Source organism: Echinops telfairi, unplaced genomic scaffold (genome assembly GCF_000313985.2).
Source record: "Echinops telfairi isolate 266 unplaced genomic scaffold, ASM31398v2 ScPeMD7_7401;HRSCAF=8416, whole genome shotgun sequence".
Classification (NCBI taxonomy): Eukaryota; Metazoa; Chordata; class Mammalia; order Afrosoricida; family Tenrecidae; genus Echinops; species Echinops telfairi.
In genome coordinates this window covers 3,341,409-3,352,524 of record NW_022111301.1, presented here as the reverse complement: position 1 = coordinate 3,352,524, position 11,116 = coordinate 3,341,409, and the positions used below count along the sequence as shown (strand labels likewise).

Below are 11,116 nucleotides of genomic sequence, written 5' to 3'. Positions count from 1 at the left end.
TAAGGAGAAAATGAGAGGAATACTGAATTATTTTTACAGACTTACATGCCTGATATGGATTGGAGCCAAGATTTGAATAAGGAGCTGAAAATTAGAATTCAACAAAAACGGAATATATATATATATATATATATATATATATATATATATATATATATATACTTTACTCTGAAAAAATGAATACATATTAATGAAAGACACATGTTTTCATTTGCTTAAAAAAGCATATGGTCACAAAGCACATTTTCATTTTACTACACACGTTACTCATGCAAAAGTTAAAATTTAATTTATGTTTTCCCTTGCTTATGTGTTGGTGCTAATGCACTAAGATAAAGAACTGTTCTGGATTTAATACATATCTTTTCCCTCAGTGCTTTTCCCTAAGAATTACCAAAGAGAAGAAATACCTATTAGGCTTTAAAATATATATTTAGTTATAACCAAAGTTGTAACTTCATTTTATGTTATTATTAGAAAGGATGAAATAAAATTCATTATTTGTCTGATTTTGCATTTTGGAACTAATCCTTGAAGGAAACAAATCATTAAAAACTACACTGTTTTATAAAAGTTATCCATAACCAAAGTTCATCTTGTTGCTCTCCATCCTTGCCCTTATCTTTGCAGAGGGGTTTGCATGTAATGCTGAATGACTGCATGATGGCCAAGCTAAAGGGGGAAAAACAGGAAAGCCAGCCAGTATACAACATCTTTGTCTGTTCACAAGAATATGATGTTCTGAGCTGAAATACTCACCACCCACTCTCACATGTCACTAGCAAGACATCGTCTGCTGTACTGCTGGAGAAATACTGGTTCTGTTAACCAGAAATTACACTGTTTCTGAATCCGGGACAAAGAAGAGAACATCAATGATATCCTATTTGATCCCATGCTTTTTATTTTCACTCAATCAGTGTTGTATTTCAAAATGGTAAACACTGTATGGTATTTGTGCTTTATATTTCCCAGATAATATAGAACGGACTCTGAGTTTACACTTTTACATTATTATTTCCTTCTCTCAGAAGAGAGATATACTCGATACTGTACACGAGAGGAAGTTGTATTATAAGAACCAGCCTAAGATGTATCAGGAAGTGTGTATAAATTTCAATATTGCCTTGTAACAACCATGGATCTGTTAGTAATAGAAAATCTCTTAAAGCTGTAATATCTTTATTTATAAAATGGAGACAGTAATAGTCATCTGTTGGGTTTATTATGAGCACAAAATGATACTATTTCTGAAATTGCTTTGCACACTATAAAGAATATCATATTATTAAAATATTCCAGGAATGTACATTCCATCATTTTAGATGTTTTGTTAACTATTTCTGGATACTAAAGTACCATTTTGGGTACTAACTCAGAAGTGTACTGATGGATATTTTTGTGGTCTGCTTCCAGGGAATAGCATTCCCTTCACATGGGTATTATCCAGCTGCAAATAATGAAATGTGATATATAATCAAGCACTGCACATTCAACTTGTCATCTGGGAAACTGGAATCATCAGTCCCTGAGAAAATAATCAAAACTCGTACTTCCACAGTAAGATATTGAAATTCATTTCTTGGGTAAAAGATGCACGTGGGAGGAAAAAACGGTGTTCTCTTTTCTTTATTTTCAAGAATAAAAATGTAATTCCTGGGAGAACACCACGTAATGTGTAAGGAACAACACATCTGCTGGTTCTCTCCTTGAGAATGTTATCTGGCATGCAATTAGAAAATAAGAGTACAGTACATTCTAAAAAATTCACTTAAAAGTAAGTTCCACAATGACAATACAAATGTTCTCTTTGAAAGAAAGATACGTGACAAATTTGTAATCGAGAAGACTCTCTGCTAGATGAGGTACAGTTTTGGGTAGAAATGAAACTAACTGTAGGTTCACTGAATAATTAATGGTGAAGAATTGTCTTTCAGGAAGGCCTGGCAGCCACAGTTTTCTCCTTTCCTTTCTCTGCTGGTATCTGTCAGCTTTAGAACAAACCTCAAACCCCACTGACCCCTGAAATCTTTTAGCAAGATTAAAAAGATTACAACCCTGGGATAACAACCTCCCTCCCTCAGGAAGTCAGGGGGATATGATGCAGTCATTTATTGATTAGCTGACTTAAAAAGATACAATCAGTTACCTAGATTTGGAGTATAAAATAACTAGAAGCTGTAGTTCCCTCAGCTATAGTATAAGTGGGGCACACTTAGCATAAATTTAGTTACCACTTAAGTGGACCTACCTGGATAGGAGAAAACTAGCAGGACATAGTATCCCATAGAAACCCCTCATCCAGCGTACAAAGTGAGAATAGGGATCCCTAACCGGATAGTGTTGTATTTGGGAGCTAGGAAGAGAAAGAAGAAACCTCTGCTGATCTACATCTGATATATCGCCAATGAAATCTATTCTCCAAAACAGACACATGTCTGGCATCGTGCTGTCAGAGGAGCGCCTATGTTCAAAGGTGTTCACATATAGCGCTCCCCATCACATCAACAATAAAGAAGATTGTGCAGAACTAGACAGTGTTTCTGTTGTGCACACAGTTTTCATGAGTGGGATCAAACTCCATAGTATCAAATATCACAATAGCAACAACACAGCATATCTTGGAGCTAAATATCAGCTAAAATGTGTCCAGCCACGGCATTTCACATATCGCTGATAGGTAATTAGACAACCAGAATTTCCTTCAACTTACCATGAAGTGCCAAAATTCTTATAGTACCTCAAAAACATTCTTCTCAGCCTTCATTCTACAATGACCCCAAGGTATGAACAATAATAATATAGCACGTACATAATAACTAAATTATATACAAAAGTCCTGACAAAAAATAATAAAAATATATTGGTGTGCTTGTTGAACATTTTCTGGGGTGTAAATATGAAGCTGTGTGCTTCCAGAGATTTACAGTCCCTGCCATTCTGCCCTCGAAGGTCATATGGGTACTAGCACATAGTCCTTTCATATCTCGTATTTGCTAATACTAGAGATGAAAACAATTTTTTATTTAAAAAACTGACATTTTAGTGTGGTTAATAACCTAATTGCAATTATTATGTCTATATTATGAGTTGAAAATTGGCTCAATGGTAATTAATAAGAGCAATGAATACTATAGCATGACTATGACGATAGGTCCTTATTTAATACGTCATCCCACTTCCAGATTCCACACCCATATACTATTGCTAGAGTGATTTTTTTTGGTTTGATTTTAGGAAGAAGGACTTATATTTCAACTTCTTAATTTATTATTCCATGGAAACCTTAGAAATAGCAGAGTTTGTCTGACACTGCTGACAGGTAAGCAACCAGGTTGTGAGGGATGAAAAATACAATTTGGGAAGAGATGTTTCCTCAAAATAGTGATAATCTGAGTGACTAAGTGGCCAACCTAAATGACCAAGTAGAGCAAAACCTTTTGGGAAATTCACGTGCTATTTTGACAAGATAGAAATGAGAATAAAAAGCCGCAAAAATCCACTAAAAATTGGAATGTGGAATGTACAAAGCAAAAATGTAAGAAATTTGAAATTCATCAAAAACTAATTAGAATACATAAAAGTCAATATTTTGGCATTAGTGAGCTGAAATGGGCTAGACTTGCTTATTTTGAATTTTCAAGTCGGATGGTTTATTAGTGCCAGGAATGACAAATTGAACATGAACATTTCATTACAGTTCTATCAAAGAGAACATGTCAAGGTCTGTCCTGAAATAGAATGCTTCCAGTGATAGGATAATGTCCCTATGATTTCAATAAAGATGAGATAGTCACATTTATGTAACAGCCACTAGTGCCAAAGATGAAAACATGGAGGATTTTTAAATCAACTTATTAAGCCTGAAATTTATTTTTAAAATATAATCAAGGTGCACTGATAATTACTGGTGACTAAAATGTGAAAGTTGGAAATACAGGGTCTTGGTGATAGAAATCATACTAGAGTTCACATGAAAGAATTTTGCAAAATTGATGTATTAATTGAAAATTAATTTTCAACAACATAAAGAATATCATAATATTATGTAATTTAATATTACATATTAAACCCTGAAAAAATTTCAAACCAAAATCTTATATGCACCAAAATTGTCCCTCAAATACAAGAGAGATATAAAGATATTTTCAGAAAAGGAGAAGTTAACGAACTTTGAAAAAACTCTGTAAAAAAAATCAGTGTGGATTACAATTCAATGAAAGAAGATCAAAATCCTCACAACTTGACTAATAGGTAGTATCGTGATAAATGGAAAAGAGATTGACGTTGTCAAAGAGTTCACCATACTTGGATCCACAATCAATGCTCATGGAATAAGCAGTCAAGAGATCAAAAGACGAGTTGCATTGGGAAAATTGCCGCACGGGACCACTTTAGTGTACTGTAAAGTAAGGATGTTACTTTGAGGACTAAGGTGTGCCTGCCCCAAATCATGGTATTTTCAATTGTTTCATGTGCATGTGAGAGTTGGACATTAAATACGGATGGCAAAAGAAGAATCTATGTGTTTGAATTGTGATACTGTTGAAGAATTTTGAAATTTCCATGGACAAACAAATCTATTTTGGAAAAAGTAAGGCCTGAGGACTCCTGAGAGGCAAGGACATGTTGGACATGTTGCCAGGAAAGACCAGTCCTTGGAGAAGGACATCATGCTTGGTAAAACAGAGGGATAGCAAAAAAGAGGAAGGCTCTCAACAAGATGAATCGGTACAGTGACGACAACAATGGTTTCAAATATAGGAAAATTTGTGAGGATATCACAGGACCAGGCAGTGTTTTGTTCTGTTGTGCATAGGGTCATTATGGGTTGGGACCAACGCAATGCCACTTGACAATAAGAACCACACTCACGCCTGATAAAAACACTCAGCAAGCTAAGTATAGAAGGGAAATTTGTTAACACAATAAAGGTAATACATGCAAGAGCAAAATATTCACAACTGGACTGATAGACAACATTATGGTAAACAGAAAAAAGATTTAAGGTGTCAAGGATTTAATTTAACTGCTCCAGAGTCACCTCTTGTGAAAGCAGGAGTCAAGAAACTGATTTGCATTGGTCAATTCTATTGAACAAGACATCCTTAAAGTAATAAAGAGCAAAAATTTCACTTTGCGGACTAAAATGTTCCTGACCCATTCCACCATATTTTCAATTGCTTCATGTGAGTGTGAAAACTGGATAAGTAATGAGGAAGATAGAATTGTGGTATGTGTAAACAATGTTAAAAGAACCAATGAACTGCCCAAAGGACAAAGAAATCTACCGGTAGGCCAATAGGCAGAATGCTCCTTAGCAGTGAGGATGGTGAAACTTTCCCTCAGATATACATTGGTCATGTTATCAGGAGAGGTTGGTCCCTGGAGAAGGACAGCTTGGTAGAGAATCAAGAAGATCCTTGACAAGATTGATTGGCAAAGTAGCTGCAACAAGTTGCTTAAACATAACAACACTTATCAGGATGGTGCAGGACCAGCCACTATTTTGTTCTGCCCTGCCTAGGTAACCAATGTAATGGAACGCATCAATGACATACTTGTAATAAAATATTTCATAAAGTCCCTAAGAAGTGAAAAAGAAAATCAAAATTTATAATCTCACTCTTACACTCAGTTGTGTGTATTTCTCTTTCCCTTCCTTTTATATACACACTTGGTCCTCTATACTTTAACTTTTCTCCATGTTTGTTCATTTGTTTACTGAGTAAGTATAAGCAAAAAGGATTTCCTTTTTTTATGGATCCAGAATCTACGCCCATGGTAGCAACTGTCAAGAAATTCAATGAATATTGCATTGAAATCTGCTGCAAAAGACCTCTTTAAAGTGTTACAAACCAAAGCTTTTACTTTGAGGAAGCAATGGTACCTGATCAAAGACATGGTATTATCAGTCACTTCATACGTGTAGGAAACCTTGACAACACAAAGGGCAAAGAACAATTATTGTCTTTGAATTGTGGTATTGATGAAGAATACTGAACATGCTTTTAAGATCAAATCTGTCTTAAAAGAAGCACAGCCAGGATGTTTACACATGTTCCCCTTCTCAGTCCCTGGAGAAAGACCCCATACCTGACAGGTAGAGAGAGTCAGCAAAGAAAGGGCAGGTCTTCAAGGAGATGTGTTGACACAGTGATTACAATAAGGGCGCTCACTGTTTGTTGTACACATGGTTGTTATATGTCAGGAGTGACCCTGAAGATACCCAGAACTTACAGCAAGATACTTAAAACTGATGGCAAAGCATGCAAACAACAAATTCCAACAGTCATTTAGAATCGAAGACAGCATTCATAATTAAAATATTCGTTTAGTCATTAAGAGTCCCAAGCTTTAGACTTTCGGTCTTTACCTGAAGGAAGCAATAACCATCAGCTGACAGCAGTCGAATCCCTACAGTGAAAGCGACGGCAGAGTATCCAGATCTTTTCTCACGGCTCTTAAAGCAGCGGTTCTCAACCTGTGGGTCACGACCCCTTGTGGGGATGGGGGTCGAATGGCACAGGGGTCGCCCGATTCATAAGAGTAGCAAAATTACAGTTATGAAAGTACAGTTATTACAGCAACGAAAATAATTTTAAAAAAACACTTATTGGGAGCTCTTACATCTCTTATCACCATCCATACATTCCTCCAAGTGTCAAGCACATTTGCACATATGCCGCCATCATCATTTTCAAAGCATTCTCTTACCGCTTGAGCTCCTGATATCAGCTCCCCATTTCTTCCCCCTCCCTCCCCCGCACTCCCTCACGAACCCTTGATAAGTTATAGATTAATTTTTCCATATCTTACGTCGTCCTCTATCGTCCCTCACCCACTTTCCCGTTATTCGTCCCCGTGTGAGGGGGTTCTAGGTTGATCCTTGTGATCGATTCTCCCTTCCTCCCCACCACCCTCCCCTAATCCTCCTGGTATCTCTACTCTCCTTGTTGGCCCTGAGGGGTTTATCTATCCTGGATTAGTGTGCCATGCTCTGGTCTAATCCAATTTGTAAGGTAGAATTTGAGGTCATGATAGTGGGGGGAAGGAAGCACCAAAGAACTAGAAGAAAGTTGTGTGTTTCATTGGTGCTATACTGCACCCTGACTGGTTCATCTCTTCCCTGTGACCCCTCTGTGAGGGGATGTCCAATTGTCTACAGATGGGCATTGGGTCTACACTCCATGCCCCCCCTACCCCATTCACCTTGGGTACGGTTTTATTCTGGGTCTTAGATGCCTGAGTAATGAAAATAATTTTGTAGTTGGGGGGTCACCACAAAATGAGGAACTATATTAACGGGTTGCAGCATTAGGAAGGTTGAGAACCACTGTCTTCAAGATTGAGTAGGGATATAGGGTCTATGTGTAAATTTGCACTTTGGCTCCACAGGACAAAGACCAGTGCAAGGTGAGAGAATCGTATGGCATCTTTTCCCCAAAGTTAGAGAGCCACTGAATGAAACATCCTCTCTCAACGGTTTAAGATTAGGGAGATTGTGTCGTTATAATGCTACGTTTTTTGAAGCCACATCATGACAGGTCAAAGTGCATTTAAAGGGTGCTTACATCCCTTTCATACTTAACAAGTTTTTAATCTCTAAATTCAGGAATTATCCTAATGACTTTATTGTATGACTTATAGGTATAAAAAGACGTAGCTTATATTAGAGAACCTCACAAATGTTAACAGATATATCTATTTCATTGATAATGTTATGAATATTTATGTATATGTACAGAGGGCCTTCAAAACAGTTGTGAGAAAGTTTCCATTATCTTTAACTCCATTTTTTCCATGAACATTTTAAGTCTCCTTGTGTTTTAAAAGCATAGTAATATTTAGATCCTATAAGGTTTGAGATAATTACAGACAACATTCAACACACTGAGGCCAAATGTGAGTCAAAGTTGGTAGCATTGTGGGGAAGAGAGAAACTTAGCAAACTTAGTAAATACTCACTAAGATGCCTGAGAATTAGAATCTGGAAGGTTAGCATCTCATCTTACCATAGGTAAGCAAGGGGCTTCCAGCAATATGAAAAGCAAGTTCTATGAAGCAAGCCATTTTTTAAAACTAAAGATGGAGGGGTTATTTAACCATTCCTTCTTGTCAGAGTATGAGACTTCAGGCAAACTTAAGATCGCTCTCGGTAAACAAACGCTTGGAACTATCGATCCCTGGGTGTTATATTATTTTGCTGTTCTAACTTCAGTTCAGGGCTCAGGAGAATGTGTTCGTTTTCCAACTTTTCCCTATTGTCATCGAGTTGATGGTGTTCTTTCTAACTCTATTCCTCTGAGCAAAAACATTCTACAAGTTCTTTAAAGTTGTAAACGAAATGCTTTTTAATTCCTCACTTCATAGATTCCTTTGGCTTTAACCACTCATTTGAAATTATCAATACCGTCATTAGACAATCTTTTTTCTCCGACATGCCTGTCTCATAGTTAACAACAGCAAACCCTAATATTTAGTTATTTACTTACGTATCTATCTATCTATCTATCTATCTATCTATCTATCTATCTATCTATCTATCTATCTATCAATCATCTATCTATTTATCATCTGTCTATATAAGGTAAAAATGCTGTTATTAGATACCCGCAGCATATTACCCTGGCTCCCAGCCATGGTACATGCTACAATCTGGGCCAATAGAAAGACCTGGGCAAGTAGACTTTAATCCAAAAGTTGGGCACATGCATTAGCACTTATGATTTTAATGTTCCTAAAGGCAGGACATCACACCCTGAAATAATTCCATTTGCTGTGCATGTCTGCTCATCCCCCCAACCTCGGAACTCTGATTCCTTCCCCTAGGGCTGTTCTCAGAAGGAAGGCAGCAAGGAATGTTTGCAGCGCTGTGTTCACCACTCATGATAGTGGCTCATCACTGAACCTCCTCCTAATTTTTAGATCGTATTTTAATGTCCTAAGATAAACAAACCACTTCTATGGTGAGGGGGTTACATGCAGGAGATGCTAACCTCATGATCGGTAGGTCAAACCTACCGATTGTTCAAATGGACAGCCTCATCAGCCCACGGGGTAGTTCTACCCTGGCATTAGGGTCACTAGGAGTCTAAATCAACTCAATGGGCATGAATATGTTTTTGTGGTGTTGTTTTTGTCTTGTTTAGGGTAATGGGGGATTATCTTTTGGAGAAGTCAGTATTCTTTATTTCCATTCCCCAGGGAACTTCTGAGAGTGGTGGGTGATATTTTGTTTTTATTTTTATGTTTATTTTTAGTAGTTGTATTGACCTATATCATACCCTTCACTAATTCAGTCATATTTAAAAGAGTTGTACAAGCATCACTATAATCAACTCTAGAGCATTTTCTTCCTTCTTGTATGCATTGTCATAAGTTCCCCATTTCTCTCCAGCCTCCCTCCAAGCTCCCAAATCCCAAATAAGATTTTAATACAGTTACTGGCTCTATAGATTTACCAATCTGGTTTTCAAATACTGGAAAGCACACATGAAAACAAATAAAGAAACGGAAAAACAAACACCAGTAACAAAATAAACCACAATGCAACCTCAATAAAAATATCAATTAAAAACCAGAAAAAATTTAAAATGGATCAAAAGGGAGCTTAAATAACAATATGTTAGATTTTAACCTAACTGGTTCTGCAACAATTCAATTTCCATTGCACTCTAGGGCCTAGCAAGGCTATTCACATCTCTGGCCAAAGGGGATTCACCAGAGGCTTAAGCCGCATGTATTTCCCCTTCACATTTAAAACTTTTATTTTATATGAGAGAACTTTAAAATGTGTTAAAAGGTAGATTAAATAATACAGTATTTAATTTTAACCATAATCAATTTGACAGGGCTTTATGTCTGATAGCAAGGCTAGTCACATCCCTCCACCATTGTCAGAAGTGATTCACCATGGCCTATAATCCATATAGAGACCCTACAAAGAGATTTCAGCTTTTACAGACATTCATAGACTTCTTCAAGCTAGAGGGTCACCATTAAATCTCTCATATCTTCCTCTCCTTTGGATTTGGATGTTACCACTTAGTGTACCACACAGTGTATGTTTTCTCTGTATACTTAGATGACCCCTCACTTAGGTAATTGCTGGTTTTAAAACAAGCCTTTAAGACACTAGACCCGCTTCCTTCTGATCTCCAGGCACCATGTACTTTGTTTGCCATGCTGTGCTACAGCCCTCAGAGCCTCAGTGACCGCTTCATGAGAGTGAGCATTGAGCAGGGCTGCATCATAAGAACAAGCTGTTCTTGAATTGGATCTAGAATTAAGTGTGAGTCCCAAATCCATTCATGTATGCCTCTGGTTCATGTTAGAGAGCTCATCATCATTTTATGATAGAAGACATTATAAATCATCCTCCTGGACCATAAGGTAATTCTAATGTTTGTGTCATTAATATTTTTCATTCAGTCAAGATTAAATATTAGGATATCTTTTTATTAGCTTTGTTGTATTTTTATACCTTATATGATTGTCATGTGGAGTTGCAAAAAGCTTTATTATGAAAAATGGGAAGTCCTCAGGTCCTGATTGGAGATTGTTAACACAGGGAAGCTGGAAGTTCAGCATTCTATATTGCTGGTTCGCAGGAATATTACATTTCCCTGATTAGTCCTAAATTGGTAGCAGTGGGGATAAAAATTAACTGGTGTTGTTTTTAAGTTTCTTGCCATTCAAGGTTGATTGCTGTAGTTTTTGGGTTTCCTTCCTGGATTGGTTGCTGCATATTATGGGTTGAGACTCTATATAGAATGCAAACATGACTATTAACAATTTGTTTATTATGCCTCTCAGCTAGAAACCCCAATCATAAGCCTCAGTAAGGATATTCATTTTATCTTTTATGCCTACCTCTTCTTAAAAAATTCTTGTGTGGACATATAACAGATGAGTAGCTAAATATTAGACAAAAATCATTAATAAATTATATATACTGCACATGACATAGCTAGCATTGAAATATCCAATATTCAACAATATCTACAGCACAGTAAGTGGAAAGTATCATTCTATCAATTTCTAGTCCAAAAGCAGCAGTAAGAAAGTGAAGGAAATTATTGAATTTGTTTTAAATTTCTTAATATACTCTCAG

General features: G+C 36.7%; 1 non-coding gene across 1 annotated transcript; it reads right to left on the bottom strand.

The window, feature by feature from the left end:
• Positions 1 to 8,833: 8,833 nt before the first annotated feature.
• LOC115871774 lies at positions 8,834 to 8,914 on the bottom strand. Its single transcript, XR_004047477.1, has one exon. It is a non-coding gene; the product is annotated as a small nucleolar RNA U83B (small nucleolar RNA).
• Between the last annotated feature and the right edge of the window lie 2,202 nt (positions 8,915 to 11,116).